The 16,798-nt window shown below is 50.2% G+C and overlaps 1 protein-coding gene across 5 annotated transcripts in view; it reads left to right on the forward strand.

Moving 5' to 3' along the window:
• The first annotated feature begins 13,795 nt into the window (after positions 1–13,795).
• CYRIB (CYFIP related Rac1 interactor B) overlaps positions 13,796–16,798 on the forward strand; it is a 144,543-nt gene continuing 141,540 nt past the window's right edge. For 3 of the 5 annotated variants that reach the window (XM_087447454.1, XM_087447453.1, XM_087447449.1), the window contains exon 1: positions 13,862–14,048. The gene's annotated coding sequence lies outside the window, so the exon portion shown is untranslated. Of the gene's footprint in view, positions 13,811–13,858; positions 14,049–16,798 lie in introns of those variants that run through there. The other 2 variants (XM_087447450.1, XM_087447457.1) reach the window with 2 other exon arrangements.

The raw sequence follows: 16,798 nt of genomic DNA on the forward strand, positions 1-16,798 counted from the left end.
CAGGTCCCAGGGATGAGGACCTGGACCTCTTTGCGGGGGGCCTTTATTCTGTCTATCACAGAGAGCTGAATCAACTCTCCTGAAGTCACACAGCTAGAGAGCAGACAGTCTGGATCAGGTGACGCCCAGGTGGCTTGCTTGCTCAAACTGCTTGTGACTGCAGGCTTGTGATCCGTGAGCTCCACCCTGTTCTCAACTGGAAGCTTTTTCAGAACAGCCGCTGGTGGGCAGGGCCCATCTTCCTAGACTCACACCCATCCCCCTCTGAAAGCCATCCTGTCTTTGACCAAGCATTCACTGTGCACCTACTGTGTGCCTGAGCCCAGGACACAGAGGGTATCAAACTGACCGTGCCTGTGTGGACGCTCAGGGTCCAGTCAGCAAATGAAGGCCCATGATACTTAAATAAAGCAGTTCCCAGGTGGGGGCCCGTCTAAATTATAATAATCCTTTTGGCAACACATAAGAGGCTCCAAAAATATTAATACACTGAGAAAAATTCCGACTCTTGGGAATTTTTCCTAAGAAAAAGGAAAGATTCATACTATGCCGTCATTTTTAAAATACATGTGACTAGTTAATTATGGAACATCCACCCAATAAAATAATATAGCCACGAAAACAGAACTACAGAACATACAAATGTGCTTAATATATGATGTTTCGAGGCAAAACCTGACAACCACCAGCAGGGGCCTAACTTACAGAGTTAAGTTGCATCATGACAAGGGAATGCTAACAGCTGTCAGAAAGAGGAGATTGGAAATTCTCCACGTGTCCAAAGAGAAAGATCTCCATTACGTGGTTTATACATGGGAAATTCTGGAACGATTTGAGTGCATAGTTCTGAGGTCAGAATTATACGTCTTCGCTTTTTTATATATGTAATACATATTTATATTATACATAAAATATATATAATAAACTGGTGGTGACAAGTCTTGGCATAACCACTTTGGGAAGCGGGTAGTAATATTTAATCAATTTGAAGCTACACATATCTACCTGTCACCCAGCCACTTCCCCACCAGGTACCGCAAGTTTCTTTCCTACATGTGCACAAGGAGACATGCAAAAGAACAACCCTGCAAAGGCACTGTTTAAAAGAGCAAAATATGTGGGGCCAGCTGGGTGGTGTAGTGGTTGAGTTCGGAGGCTCTGCTTCAGCGGCCTGGGGTTCGCAGGTTCGGATCCCGGGTGCAGACCTATCTACCGCTCATCAAGCCATGCTGTGGCCACGTCCCACGTACAAAATAGAGGAAGATTGGGAACGGATGTTAGCTCTGGGCCAATCTTCCTCACCAAAAAAGTAAATAAATAAAAGAGCAAAATATTGGAATAATGCAGATGTCATCCACGGAAAAATGAGCAAAACAATTGTGTTAAGTGTATGGAGTGGAATATGATACATTGTTGATTAATTCTTGGAACGAATTAAGCTATTTTTCAGGTGTGCTGTGTACTAGGCACTGTTCTAACACCTGAAAAATGTCCCCCACTCCTGTGGAGGGTGCGCTCTGCTGGAGCAAGGTGGGGAATGAGAGCTGGAGAGAGGGAAGGACTTGCAGTTGTTCACGGGGTGGTTATGGGCGCTGTGAATCACTAGATGAGCAGACTCGGGCTACATGTAGCAACATGAACAAACAGTGTTGAGCAAAAAAGAAAGCTGCAGAAGGATTCACACAGAATGAAACCATTTATATGAAGTTTTAATAATCTACAAAATTGTACATATTGTTGATGGATACGCCGGGTGATTAACCCCTAACTCAGGGTAGTGGTTATCTCAGAGGAAGGAGGGGGAGCCATGGGCACGGGAGGCGACATAAGGCTTTCCCTCTCCGGTCTCTGTCTCCCGGAAGGGAGGAAGGGAGGGAGGCAGGGAGGGAGGAAGGAAGGAGGGAAAGAGGGAAGGAGGGAAGGAAGGAAGAAAGGGAGGGAGAGATCTGATGCAAATATGACAATGTCCAGATAGGGCAGAGTATGTGGAGAAGGTGGTTCTGGAGTTGGCCCCAGAAGGAAGGATGTGATGTGCCCGAATTTGGCGACAGGCAGAGGAAAGGGCATTTTAGGAGGGAAGAGCTGCGAGAACAGACAGGCGTCCTTCCTATCATGCCGAAACTCTTTCATAACCTTAAAGAAATGAGAACCCAAGCTGTTTTTCCTTCCTGGACATAAGCTGGAGTCAGGATGGCCTCCCCTCTGCCCTCCTCCACACGGCACCCAGCCTCATCTCGGTCAACTTGTTCATCTCACCTCTTGCATCCCCTGGTTCTTGTGCAATTTCAGCCAGAGGTTGTGAGAAAGCGTACAGGGTTCTCCTGTACCACAGCTGCTCAGTCTCTGCCTGCAAACCCCACCAGCCCTGGGCTCAGGAAGGTCTTCTGTGTGATGAGTTCTTCCAAGAAGTATTCACAGAGCACCTGCTGGCTGCCAGGCCCCGTCCGGGTGCTCGGGATTCCACAGGGAACGGGGTCGACAAGATTCCCATTTTCCTGAAGCTGACATCAGTGGGAGGAAACGGCAAGTAAATGAAATCTGATGGTAAGTGTCATGGAGAAGATGAAACAAGATAACCTGATAGTGACCAGTGTCGCTTGGTAATCCCAGGGTAATTTACAGGCTTCTCTTTTTTCCTCAACAAAGTTTAAAATGAACTTTGTCTATCCAAAAAAAAAAATTGTTTTAGGCTAATAATTCTCTTTCACCGAAAGAAGAGGGAATTCAGGTTAAAACAGTGTCATTTTCCCAACTGTTTGTTGGAAGAATAGCTTTACTCTTTCTGTCTCTCCGAAGTACCTTTGGTGTGCCGAGAATGTGACTTTTACGAGCTGTATGTCTTTGACGATAATGTCTGTTCTTTCCCTGTTCTCACCCTGGTTAGTTAGCAACAACCATTGCAGGAAGAAGCCAGTTTTTTCCCCCAATTATTTTATTGAGGTCGTAATGGTTTATAACACTGTGTAATTTCAGGTGTACATTATTCTCTATCAGTTTCTGTATAGACTAAGAAGCCAGTTCTTTTACCAATCAGGCAGCGTCTCCAAAGAGTCACTCTTTTAAACTGTAAAACAAAAATATCAAGGGGGACTATGATAATTACAGGACTTGATCTCATTCTTTTTAAAAAGCAATTTTTTTCTTCCTTTTAAGGATAAAAGGCACAGAAAGAATCATTCATTCTTCTTTCCAGAAATGTCTCGTGAACACCGTTCTGTAACGACCATGGTGTTTGGTGCTGGGAGATGAGATGATGGGGTCCCCAGACAGCCACACCATGTGATGGACAATGATAAAGGCCACAGAGATGCATGGCTATAGGACTTCAGGACAGAACAGAGATGCTTCTAGCAGGGACAGTCAAAGCGCACTCTGCGGGGCTGGTGGCAGCCGGGCTGAGCTTTGAAGGGTACAAAGGATCCAAATGAGGCACAGAGGCTGGGGGCGCGGCCCTCTTCATCCTGTCTCAGGAGTCACTGTCCTGGCTGCCCATTGCCCAATGTCTCAAAACAGTATATTTTCTGTTTTTTTCAGTTGTTTAAGGCTGGAGGATAAATCCAGTCCTTGTGAGCCCCATCTTGGCAGAAGTCCCCCCAAATCTGTTTTTATTGATAACACCTCTTCCAGTTGGTGATCCCTACTCTCATGTTAATGTGGTTACCCAGTGACTTGCTTACTGGGTATCCATGGGTGAATTTGAATTCTAGAGTCAGTTCTTGTAATGGGGCCAACCACAGGCTTAGGGTCCGGAGACCAGGGTCAAGTCCAGCTTCTGCTGCTAAATGGATGACTTTGGGCACCTCACCTCGACTCTCCAGCCGCCATTTCCTTTTCTGTCAGATGGCAGTAATACTACATGCCTCACCTCCGGGGATGGAGGTTCGAAGGTTAAAGAGAATGTGTGTAAAAGCCCTCTGTAATCTCTGAAGCCCTATGGAATTGTAAGGTTTTTTTTTTTTTTTTGGTGAGGAAGATTGGCCCTGAGCTAACATCTGTGCCAATCTTCTTCCATTTTGATTGTGGGATGCCGCCACAGCATGACTTGATGAGGAGCGTGTAGGTCCAAACCCAGGATCCAAACCCGCGAACCCCGGGCCGCCAAAACGGAGCGTGAGAACTTAACCACTAGGCCACCGGGCCGGCCCCTGTGAGGTCTTTTTATAGCCATTTTTACAGGCGCTCACTTCTATCATCCAAACCAACCTGGTGCTCAAAGAATAGCTTGATAGCGGGTCAAGCAACCTATAATTATAAATGGGAATGAAGGGCAATGCCAATATATTGAAAAAAAAATCATCCATGTCAAAGACAAATGTCAATTGTACAAACACATGTGGCATTCATCTTTCGAGGATTATCTGTACCGTTTGCCACGTCTCAGTCTTCATTTGCATGTATAACCAAAACTATCGCTACAGATCATTTTTCTCAGAACCCTCAGGGGGATTTTCCTTTTGCATGAGTGTGACAGAAGAATCATTCTTACATGTGCACTTTTCCTGCCAAACTGATCATGAAGGAAGAGTGAAGACCACTGACCTCGCCGGTCAGTGCTTCATGTGCCCCGCGCTGCCCTGAGGGCTGGAGCCGTGGTGTCTCGTCGAGTCCCTGCCCTTGCCCCAGGAGCGGGGCTGCCTCCGCCTGCATTTTATTGATGAGCAAGGTGAGGCTTTGAGAAGCTGCAGAGTGAGTGCCAGAGCCTGTCTCCAAAACCTTCCACTATGAAAGCGATCAGGGATTCGAAATAGCCAGAATGCTTCCAACTAAGACCCTCAATTGACTCGTGTGTGTGTGTGTGTGTGTGTGTGTGTGTGTGTGTGTGTGTGTTTGTTCAGGCCCAATCCACTTCAAGAAAAGAGACGCAAATGGCCATACAAGTTTATTTTGAGAATTCCTTCCTTTTTTTTTAGTGTAGCTTGGGGGATTGTGCTCTGGTCGGTTTACGTCAGTGGTCCTGTTGCATTCGTTTCAGTTCATTCATTCATGTTTATGCCTTCGTTCGGCTCATTTATTTAGCACTGACTGAGTTCCAGGCACTATGCCAGACACACAAAAATAACATGAAAAATAATGACTTTTAGAAGGAGGTGGCATTAAATTGTGGTTAACAGAACGGATGGAGGCATCCGTTTGCTTACTGTGTGGCCTCGGGCCACTCATTTAGACTCCTGGGCCTCAGAGTCTTCATTTGAGAAATTGAGATAATGTACGTACTGCACTTAGCCAGGGGCTTGGCATGTAGCCAATGCTCCATAAATTCTACCTGTTGACACCTGGCCAAGGCACACACAACAGGAGCCGCACCCCTAAAGAACGTGATCCTGGGACTCTCTGGATCAACTCTGGGGCCCAGCCTCTCCTCCTCCCGTCCCCGCCTGCTCCGAGGTGTGCCCATGTCTGTGGGCATGTCACAGCTGCTCTCTCTTCTCATGCACCAGCTTTGGGCTCCTTGCTCAGCTCTGCCGGCCTCTGACCTCCACCCTGGCCTTCACAGTTAATGTGTCCCCTTCAGAGTTGGCAGCTGTGGGTGACCTTGCCCTGCTAGGGAGCTGCCCCCCATGGTGACTGTTGGGTGAGAGGACGGTCAAGGCTTATTCCAGAGCCCAAGGTTCCTCAAACTTGGGTGTGCATTAGAACTACTCAGCAATGGCCGTTAAAATGCAGACTCTTAGGCCCACCCCAACCTATTGAACAAGAATCTGGGGAGTGAAACCTGGGAATCTGTACTTTCAACAGGTCCTCCAGGAGATGCTGACACAAGTGGCTCTGGGACCCCACTTTAAGACAACTTGGTTTTCTCATCTGTAAAGTGGGAATAATAATAAAACTCCAAAGTGTTGTTTTAAGCATTAAATGCAATTAATTTCATAATAAAAAATTTAAAAAGAACAAGGATTGGGAGTCTGGAGAGCTGGGCTTCTGTCCTGTGTCTCTAACTTGCTCTGGGACCTTCTACAAGTCACTCAACCTTTCTGTGGTTCAGTTTCCTCGTGTGCGAGGGGAAGGGACTAGCACTGCCTTGTCTCCATCACAGGGTCGTTAACCGGAATCACAGGAGCCCGTGGCTATGGAAATCCTCCGAAATGTAGGAAGTGCTGAGCTTCTGAAATACAGCCCCATGGAAAATGAAAACAGAGCAGGCAAGAGGGCAGGAAGCCATGAAAGCCATCCCAGAGGGATGAGCTGGAGGTGAGGAGGTCTTGACTTGGCGCAGGCCGGGGGGCATCCTTGGGGAGGCAGGGCATGTTCCTCTATGCACGGGTGACAGGAGGCCAGGAGGAGGAGGCAGCTTCAGGTGAGGCAGGCGACATCGTCACCGCAGTGAGGATGGAGAGACCAGAGCAGTCAAGACGCTCTGCGACTACAGCAGTTAGATGGGGCAAATGAGAGTCAGACCAACCACATGGAGGCGTCTCCAAAAATGTCACTGGAACTCAAACCCACATTATAGAAAGATATGTACAAGGATACCATCTATGTAAAGTTGAAAAACATGTAAAACACTATTTCACATGTATTTCAAAGGTGCATATATATATATGTAGTAAAAGTATAGATATATTTAACAAACACTTGTATGCCACTTTTAATGTGCCAGACACTATCCTAGGTGTTTTATAAACAGTAGTTTATTTAACCCTCGAAACAACAGGCTGAGTTGATACTATTCCTGTTCCCAGTTTGCACATGAGGACCTTCCCCCCAGAGAGAGTAATTAATGGTCAAAGTCACACAGCTAGTAAGTTGGTAGCAGAATCAATATTTCCACCCAGTTACTCTGGCTCCAGAATCCATGTTCCTAACTACCGTGCTGGCTCTCGGTGACAAAGGGAAAGACAGACGTTAGGTCAGTGGTCACCCCTGGAGGAGGAGGGAGAGGAACAGGGGAGGGTATAGAGGGAGCGCCAATTTTGTTATGTTTTGGGCTTTTTTTTTTTGAAGAATCTGAACAAATATGACTGTATTAGTTTCCTAAGGCGGCCATAACAAAGTCCATAACAAAAACAGAAACTTATTTTCTCACAATTCTAGAGGCTGGAAGTCCAAGATCAAGGTGTCGGCAGGGTTTGTGTCTTCTGCGGCCCCTCTCCTTGGCTTGTAGGTGGCCATCTTCTCCCTGTATCTGCGCGTGGTCTTCCCTCTGTGCATCTGTGTCTCCATTCCCTCTTATTGTAAGGACGCCAGTCATAGTGGACTGGGGCCCACCCGAATGACCTCATTTCAACTTAATAACCTCTTTAAAGGCCCTTCTCCAAACACAGTCACATTCTCAGATACTGGGGGGTTAGGGCTTCACCATGTGAATTTGGGGGGGATGCAGTTCAGCCGATAGCAATGGCCAAATAGTCAGATATGACGGAGCTGGTGGTGGGTCCACGGGTGTGTGTTATACTAATCTCAACACTGCTTTGTGTGCATGAAACATTTCACAATAAAAAAGTCACTGCGATTGATCACAATGCTGGGCTCACAGCATGATGAAGCAATGCTGGGTGAGAAGGCACAAGAATCGAGGAGGAATATAGTGGCCACGTGCAGCCGCTCTGCAATTTGGATCAGGCTTCTCAGCCCCGGCTGCACAGGTAGAAACACCAGAAGAACTTTGAGAACATTCTGAAGTCGGGATGGTTCCCACCTCTGAGTTTCTGAGTCAGCAGGTGTGGGGTGGGGCTGAGACTTGGCTTTTCTGAAGAGTTCCCAGTGCTGCTGGTCCAGAGCCCTGCTCTGCGAGTCTGCACACTTGCAACCTGCAGACAGACACCTGTTGTTTGATGAGCACAGGGTTTTGTAAAGATTGGCACGTGAGTGCCTAAGGATGGGGCACACGCTCTCCCCTTCACCACAGTCTCCACAGCTCCCTATTGCTCAGTTGGGCAGATTTCTCTGCATGAAGGGTGAGAGTCTGCAGAGAAGCTCTGCTCACTGGCTGGACCTGTCAGGCAGGGTCAGTGGCCCTTTCTTCATTGACATCAGTATCTCTTCCCCATTCGTCCATCCATTCATCATTCAACACACCTTTATTTAGCACCTGTGGTGTTTCGGGTACTGTACTAAGGGCTGGGACCACAATGCTGAATAAGACACAGTGTCTGCCTTGGAGGAAATGACACTGAAGGGGAAACAGTCGTTTCTGTCTCACATGCTCCTCCCTTTCTCTCTTGGGTGGGTTTCAGGCTGTCAGTGGCCTCCCAGTCCATTGTTTAAATCTATGTGGGATCAACATCCTCACGTATAAGTGAATAAAACAGCAGCATTCAACACTGTGCATATAGTGTGATTGCAACCATATTAAAATGCATTTAATAAATGATTGAGAGATGATAACACATCAAAATGTTAAGAAAGAATGGTTGACCCTGGAAAGAGCATTATGGACGAGTTTTGCTTTCTTTCTTATACTTTTCTCTCTTGATTTTTTCCTATAATGAACATGTGCTACTTTCATAATTAGAAAAAATAACTCATATAAACACCCTCCCCTCCCTGTGCATGTATGCATGTAGGCGTGTGTGTGTGTGTGTGTGTGTGTGTGAATGCACACACCTTTGCTTGTGGGCCAGGGTAGAGAGACAGTTTATGCTTAGAGAAATGACTCAGTAAACTTAGAGAGTGGTTTTATTTCGGCGTGATCAGTGGGGGGAATTTCTGTCCCTTACACAAAGGGCCATTTGATTTCTCGCTGAACATGTCGCTGATACAAGATCCCACCTCCACGTAATTGAGTTTTCCTGGACAACGAAGTTGACCCACTTACAAGGCAATTCCTCCTTCAGTAACCCTTTCACAGCAATGTCTCTAAAACAAATTACATTTCCCGGCTTTTCTTGAGGATTTAGGCTCTTAATGGAGTGTAAAGGGCTAGTTGCTCCTCCTCTAAAGGATCCCAGGGAATTTGCAGTATTTTCACTTGCTCCCATGCTCTCAGTGGTAACTGTCACTTTCTAATGTCCCAGTGACACGCCGTGCATCCTCTCCTCTCACCTCATGTCCTCGGAGGCCCGTGAGCAGCGCGGAGCTGGCTACGCCTGTTCAATCCGTCACTGCTGCCCACCACGCACTGCGTGCCGGCACATGGGAATCTGCACGGAGACGCTCCTTAGTCTGTGCAGTTCCAAGTCAGAAGAGTCCGGGCAGAAGTTTCTACAGTTCCCCCAAGAACAACTTTGGTTCATTTTCCCCATGGACTCATGTTCTGAAAGATTTTGTATACTGTATAGTAACAACAATAACAACTGCCATGCATTAAGCACCTTCCAGGTAAAATTCTACCTTTGCTCTTCCTCTCACTCCCCACAGCAATCCTGTGGCGTAAATGTCATCATCCCCCCATTTTACGTAACAGGGAAACGCGAGGCACAGAGAGGCTAGCTGCTTTTCCTAAGGTCCTGCAGCTGATAGGAACTAAAGGCGAGAGTCAAATTCAGGTCTCTCTAACTCAACCCTGAGCATTTCCACTGTGCCACCAGGCTCTTTCTGCACAAACACAAATTGTTATAATAATAATAAAAATCATAATAACAAAATTGCATTATTCCATACTAATTCCTTTTACTTTCAGTTGTTAAAGGATCACTTATATACACTGCCTGCTCACGTGGAGTTATAGCACCTAATTGCTGTGATTCTGACATTTTTGGCTCATTTGTGCAGCCCTAGTGTGGATATGTTGAAATACTGAAAATATGCTAAAGGTCCTGCTCACCAGCTCCTCCTCTCCCCACACCAAATTTTTCTTCCTTCCTCCCTTTTTTTATTCAGGTGGAATTCTCACAACCAATAGTTAACCATTTAAAAGTGAACAACTCGGTATTTAGTACATTGACTATGCTGTGCAACCACCACCTCGATCTAGTTCCAGAATATTTTCATCACCCCAAAAGCTAACCCCGTATCCATTAAGCAGTTACCCCCCATTCTCCCCTTCTCCTAGCCCCTGGAAACCATCACTTGCTAGCTTTTGAAGCCCCAGGTTCTGTGTCCCCAGGTTGGGTCCCTGTTCCAGCCCGAGGGCCAGCTCTCTCTCCAGCCGCCTGAGTGGGATTCCCCAACCTGAAGGGGTGCCCGAGCCACCTGCAAGCCCCCTTCCGCACGGTCCTCCTGCCATTCCAGGACAGCAGCCCCTCACCTGCTCTGGCTTTGAGCCCCCTCCCTTAAGGCTGTTGGTTCTGAATGGCTAGAGGTGTGGGGACCCTGACAACCGGGTAAGTAGAATGTCACTGAGTTTGCTTGTACCCCGATGGGATGTGGAGTCTGCTTAATTGCAAATACTAACCAGCAGGACAGAAACAGAACCCCCGTGTCTCCTGACTTGCACCTTCTGTTACCTTCTGCACACACCAGCATTCACTCTTGTAAAAGGCAAATGCACAGCAGGGACATGCATATTTTGAGGGGCTTTTGCACATGTGATGGGAAGAGCCAGCACTTGGCTGGAAAGATGTGTGGACTGCATGTGCTATGGGAGAATAGGATTCTAAGATTGAAACTAAAATGTGCATGCTGTTTTACAGCTTATAAAGCATTAAAAATTCACTATCTCAACAACAGAAGATAATGTTATTATCCCACCTTACAGTTGAGGAACTTAGGAGTTGAATGACTTGCCCAAGGTTGGATAGGTAGAAACTGCAGGCAGGCCTTCCTGACTCCCAAATCAGTGCTCTTCACAGGATGCTAGGTGTTACTGAATGTTTATGTCCCCCCCAAATTCATATAAGCCAGCCCTGGTGTTCTAGTGGTTAAGATCTGGTGCTCTCACTGCTGTGGCCCGGGTTCATGTGCCGGTGGGGAAAACACACCATCTGTCTGTCATTGTCATACTGTGGCAGCTGTGTGTTGCTGTGACACTGAAGGCTATGCCATCGGGATTTCAAATACCAGCAGAGTCACCCATGGTGGACAGGTTTCGGCGGAGCTTCCAGACTAAGACAGACTAGGAAGAAGGAGCTGGCCACCCACTTCCGAAAAAATTGGCCGTGAAAACCGTGTGAACAGCAGCGGAGCATGTCTGATACAGCGCTGGAAGGTGAGAGGACAGTGCAGAAAGACCCGCAGGGTTCTGCTCTGCTGTCTACACAGTCGGGAGGAGTTGGAATTGACTCTAGGGCACTAACAACAGAAGATTCACGTGTTGAAACCTAATCCTTGATGTGACAGTATTGGGAAGTGATCAGGTCATGCGGGCAAAGCCTTCATAAATGGAATTAGTGCCCTTATAAAGAGACCCCAGAGAGCTCCCGCCCCTCTTCTGTCACGTGAGGACACAGAGAAGAAGGTCCTCAGGGAACCAGGAAGCGGGCCCTCACCAGACACCAAATCTTGGACTTCCAGCCTCCAGAACTGTGAGAAAGACATATTTGTTGTTTAAGCCCCTCAGTCCATGGTATTTTGTGACAGCAGCCCTACAGCCTGAAACACTAGGCTTCTACCTGCCATCATCAGGGTGCTACTCCAGGGAAACAGAGCAGGTCACTGCACGGGTGAATTGGCAGAGGTGTTCCCAGGCATTATCCAGATTTCCATTTACTTGAATTTGTCAAATCTATCAGGGCCTGATTGAATGAGCCAAGACCAGAGGCCAGAATCATCCTCTCAGCCTCACTGTGACCGGTGAGTGGAGACACACACATATGAGTTGGACTCATTCCAGGCATCTCTAAATTCAGTGGAGTGCAGGCTAAGCATGATCCAGCCCGTCCACACCTTCACCTATTCTTCCCTGCTTCACCACCCCCTACAATGCACTCTGTTACATTCACTCCAAAGTGTTTGCAGTTCCCAAGCATGCCAGAAAGTTCCCCTGGTCCTACTAATGTGCTAGGTGCTACACATGTGCTATTTCATTTACTGCCCCTCCCAACCTAATGAAGTAGTTATCGTCAATTCCATTTCACAGATGAGCAAAGTGAGGCTCAGAGTGGCTAAGTGCTGGGCTTTGGAGCCAGACCATCTGGGTTCACGCCCAGCTCCCTCACTATCTAATTAGTATGACCTTGGGCAAATTCTAGCTCTCTCCAAGCTCCAGTATCTTGCGTAACACTGAGGATGATGAATCTGCCTCGTGAGTCTGTTGTGAGAATTAAAGTACAGAGGCACAACGTTTGGCACCTGGTAGCTACTTCAAAAATGTTTGGAATTATTCATGCCCACTTTGTAAGCGGCCAAGCAAGTAACTAAATTCCGCTCAGCCCTGTGTAATTCCTTTTCCTGCTTCTTGTGTTCACAGTTCAAGACCCTGTTTCTCACCTCCTCACCCCAGCAGGCAAGGTAGGCGTCAGTTCCCCTCTTTTAGGGGTGACAGCTCAGATGGTTAGGCAAACTGCCATGTGCTTCTTTCTTTTTTTTTTTCACTTTGCTTAAATGCCTCTCAAAACTTCTAGGAAGGGTTTTCTGATCTCCTTCTGTGGCCCTCTCTTTGGTTCCCTCCCTTCCAGGTCTAGTACACACCCTTCCCTGCTCTGTCTCTTCTACACGCTGTCATCTGTGCTGCTTTCCTGCAGATGCAAAGTCACGTGGCACCCCTCAGGACCAGGAGCCCCGTGGAAGTCCTGTTGGAATCGTCCCATCTTGGTGCCCCCAGCTCTTAGCCCTGGGCCTGGGCAAGAGAAAAGGCTTCAGACATCTTTGTTAAAGAAACGAATGGGTCATAATCAGGTAAATCAACGCTCAATATTATGTGGTCACATCACAACCACCTTCCTCCCTCAACTGCAACACCTCCAGGAGAGCTGGGGGTGGAGAGTGGAAAGACAATGAAAGCCTCTGCGGCAAGTCTTTGGATGCCCTGCTAGAGCTCAGTGGAAAGATACTTTAAAGAACATTGTCTATATTCCTGAGAAATTTGGCTGAATTTCAAGACAATGGGAGGATGGGCTTGAGAGCTGGGGAGCAAGGCAGAGGGAAGAACAATCATCTCAGTTTCCTAGCCATGTCTTGTGACATGGAGGAAAATGCACTCTTTGCCATTACAGACAAGGGGAAAGATGGGGTCTCCCCCAACACACCGGAGCTGGAATTATAGCGAGGAGCTTCTGTCTGGGACTTTCGGTACTAAAAGTCCTTGGAGAGCCACTTATGACAGCACAGACCCCCCCACCCCAATCTCCCCCCGCTCTGCTTTATTCTTCCTCAGCACTTAGGCCACAGACACATCAGATATTCATTTTATTTATTTCCTGTCCAACCCTCCCCGCCCCAGGCAAGGATTGCATTTTGGTTCTCAGCTGTGTCCCCAGGCCCTAGAACAGCCCTGGCACTTACTAGGCCCTCAGTAAATATCTGTTGAGGGCTGAATGCAGGTTTGCATGCATATCCTCTCACTGACCCCGCGGCAGGGTGGCCCTGGCAGGGATTGGCATCATTCCCAAGGTGCAGGTGAGGGGGCAGCGGACCCAGAGACAGGAACCTGGCTGGCGTGAAGGTCGGAGGGCTCGAGCTCGAGCTGGAGCCCTGCCCGCCAGGCGGTGACCCTGGGCCATCCCTGCCCCTCCCAGAGCTGGACTTTCCTCCCGGTGACGAGCCCCCCAGCGCACCCCACGCGCGCTCACTCGCCCGCTGTGACTTGCCCAAGGTCACCCCGGCCCTGGGTCAGGCCGCCCCGGCCCGGGAGAGCACAGGCACAGCGGCGCCGCGACCCCCCTCCCGGGACCCCGGCGCCGGGTTTTGGGGCGGGGGCGGCGCGGGGCGGTCCCGGGGGCCGCGCGCGCTGACGCGGGGCCCGCGATGCGGCGGGGACGGGGCGCGGGGGGAGGTGGCGGCGGCGGCGCGCGTCCTCCTTTTGTGCGAGCGCCGGCGGCTCGGCTTCTCGAAGGTAAACAGCGTTTCCTCTTCCTCCTCGAGGCGTCTCTTCCTTTTATAGTTATTTCTCGCCTGGCACTCGCCCGGGCCGTTGCGCTGCTGCTGCCGCCGCGCCGGGGGCCGCTCGCAAACCTGTGGCGGTGACGTGAGACCGGCCAACCCGGAAACGGCGGCGGCGACGCCGAGGCTCCGAGGCTCCTGCGCTCCAGCGCCCGCGGCCGCGCTCCCCTCGCCGCTCGCCCGGCCGCCAGGTACGTGCCCGGGCTCCGCCGCCCGCGCGCGCCCTTGGAGCCGATCTGCACCCGGTGAGGGCGCGGGGTGCGGAGCGCGCGCCTGATGGGAGCGGGCAGGGGTGGGGGTGCGATCCGGGCCGCGCCGGGCCCCGCGGTTGGAGAGGGGCGCCGCACGGGTGGGGGGCGCCGGGATGATGCGCCTCGGGTGGGCCGGGGCACCGGGACGCCAGGGGCGCACGCCGCGGGGCCGCCGCTGGGGTCCACCCAGCTGCGGGGAGCGCGCAGCGGCGCGGGCGCCGGGAGGGCGTCGTGCTCAGGGGGCTGCCCCCCGCACACCCCTCCTGGGCGCCAGGTGAGGGCGCAGGGTCTGACCCCGGGCGTCGTGCAGCCCCCCAGCCAACTTCCATTGGGGGCTTGGAAGGCCAGTCGCTTAGAATTGAGGAACTAGAAGGGGTGAACAAAATCTCCATTGGCCTCAAGACTTCCTCCTGGGGTAACCACCCGCCTGTGTTTAAAGAGCACTTCCTCTTTGCCCTTTATCTTTTCATCGTCTTTTTTTTTTTCCTAAATGGAAGTTCAGTGTTAACGGGTGGATGCCCTTGCAGCCTGCAGGGCTTTCCTGGGGCGGTGTACACACCGTAGGTCTCGAACCTGTGCGTCCTGTGCTGGGAGTGGGAGGAAAGAGGAACCGAGGACTTCCCTTGCTGGAGCCCCGGGGGGCGGTCGTTGATCCGCACCCTGCTGCAAGAAATGGAGCCGGTGGGATAGGGGTGGAGCGGGAAGGAGGCACCGCTGGGGAGTGTCACGTGGACTCTGCACCTATGTTTAATTCCTGGCCCTGCCGCTTACTAGCTGTGTCACCTTGGGCCAGTCGCTTATCCTCTCTGAGTCTTAGGCACCTGTCTGTCAAATGGATTGCTTTGAGTTGGGCCTAGAGAAAGTGAGCGTGGATTTCCTGGCCTGGAGGGGGGGCAGTAATGGAAAGTGTCATTGTCAGTCACCTTTAATGTCTGCATCCCCACGGCCTAGAAGGGGTGCCAGGGCACATGGGAGGCTCTCTATAGATATTTGTGAAATGAATAGGTGGATGGTGAATTTTGAGAAGCGAGTGGGTGTGGTTCCACATTTTGACTTCCTTGCCCTGTACCATCCATTCGACCATCCCCAGAGAGCCACATTTTACCACCTGGGATCTGTATAATCCACCCTCTCCCGGAGGAGGATTATCTTGTGAAAATATTGACTCCTTGTGAAAAGGAGCTTAGACTCTGACTTTGAGCCTCTTCCATTCTTGGAAGATGGCATTCGGTGGAAATGAAAAGGAAGCATCGTTTTGATTGCCACCACCAGATGAGCGGCTGGGGCGGCTGCCAGGGCTGACAGCTGGGCCGATTTCCCAGGCCTGGAGGTTCCAGTAAACCTGGAGGAAGCTGGCCAGCGGTGGGCATTCTCCCTTGGTGGGGCATGCAGAAGTGGTCAGCTAGCCTGAGTTTTCTTCTTGGGGAGGCACATTGTAATTTGCATTTTCTAGATCCTTGATGGACTCTTGGCACGGGAAGGGCAGAGTGTGTGATGAAGGAGGCCAGGGTGGGTTAATGTGTGGGGGCACTTGGAAATGGCCTTCAGATAAAGGCCCAGTGTGTCTTTCTGTGCTTCACTTGGGAGATTTTCAAGTAATTTTGCTTTCTCTGCCAGCCGTGCCTTCCCCTTCTTTCTCAAGCTCCAAAGACTCCTGTGCCCCTTTCCTAGGATCCGTAGTTAGCTGGGTTTTTCACATCTGGAGGGCAGGAGACGAGCCTGAGGGCTACTATGATTTTAAGAGGCACCAGCAGGCACCTTGGTGCGCGGCCAGCTGCGGTGTGAGCACGTGCAGTCGTTTCTAAGACGTGGAGTGGCCACAGTGACCTATGAAGTGGAGATTTTATTCTCATGTTACGAGACTTACAGAGGATGAGGACTTGGCCCAAGACCCTCAGCCCGTGAGCGGCAGATTCAGGATCCTCACCGAGCCTGCCCAGCTGTCGCGCTCTTTCCTGGAGGCTGTGCTCCCTCTGAGCGGGCTTTGGGTTTCCCCTGGCTCCTGGCAGGCTGTCTGGCATATGCTGGATCCATGCGTGTTTTTTTGACAGAACAGACAACAGAGTGATGGTTTCCCCTTTGTACGTTCTGTCTCCACCTCAAGGTCAGCGCACTGGCGTGTAGGTGACCTTGAAATTGTTCTCTGGCTGTTCTCCCAAGTGTGTCTTGATTCCCCAACGTGGAATCCCAGTTCCTGACAGCTCTTACCTGGGGATCCAGAGACCATGACAGGAGGGACTCCTGAGGGACACCGGTGCCAGGAGATCATGGCCTCACGTTCAGCGTTACTGCCATCTTCTTGATTGAGGAGACCACCATTCTGTGGCTTCGGCGGTCTGGGGCTTGGCCGTCTTCCACGAAACCAGGTTCCAGGGAGCATTGTGGAGGCCGTGTTGTGTTGGTGAAAAATCAGATTTAAAATCTGTACACGTTAGCTCTGCGGCGGCCCTCGAGCCTTAGGGAGCTCACCTCCCTCTCGGACCCTCTTTTCCTCATCTATAAACAGGCAAGATAATCCTGGCCCCCCCCATCTGTCTCATGGGGTCTCAAGTAAGAAGCAAGACCCACATTCACACGCCATGTTTCCCTCTTACTGCCGTGTGTGTGTCACCGAGTTTCTTCACCTCTCGGAGCCTCAGTGTTCTCGTGTGTAAAATGGGATGATACATCGTGGGGTTGTTTTGCTCATG

The sequence above is a fragment of the Ceratotherium simum genome, chromosome 23, assembly GCF_057802395.1.
Source record: "Ceratotherium simum simum isolate JZ-2026a chromosome 23, ASM5780239v1, whole genome shotgun sequence".
NCBI classification, from domain to species: Eukaryota; Metazoa; Chordata; class Mammalia; order Perissodactyla; family Rhinocerotidae; genus Ceratotherium; species Ceratotherium simum.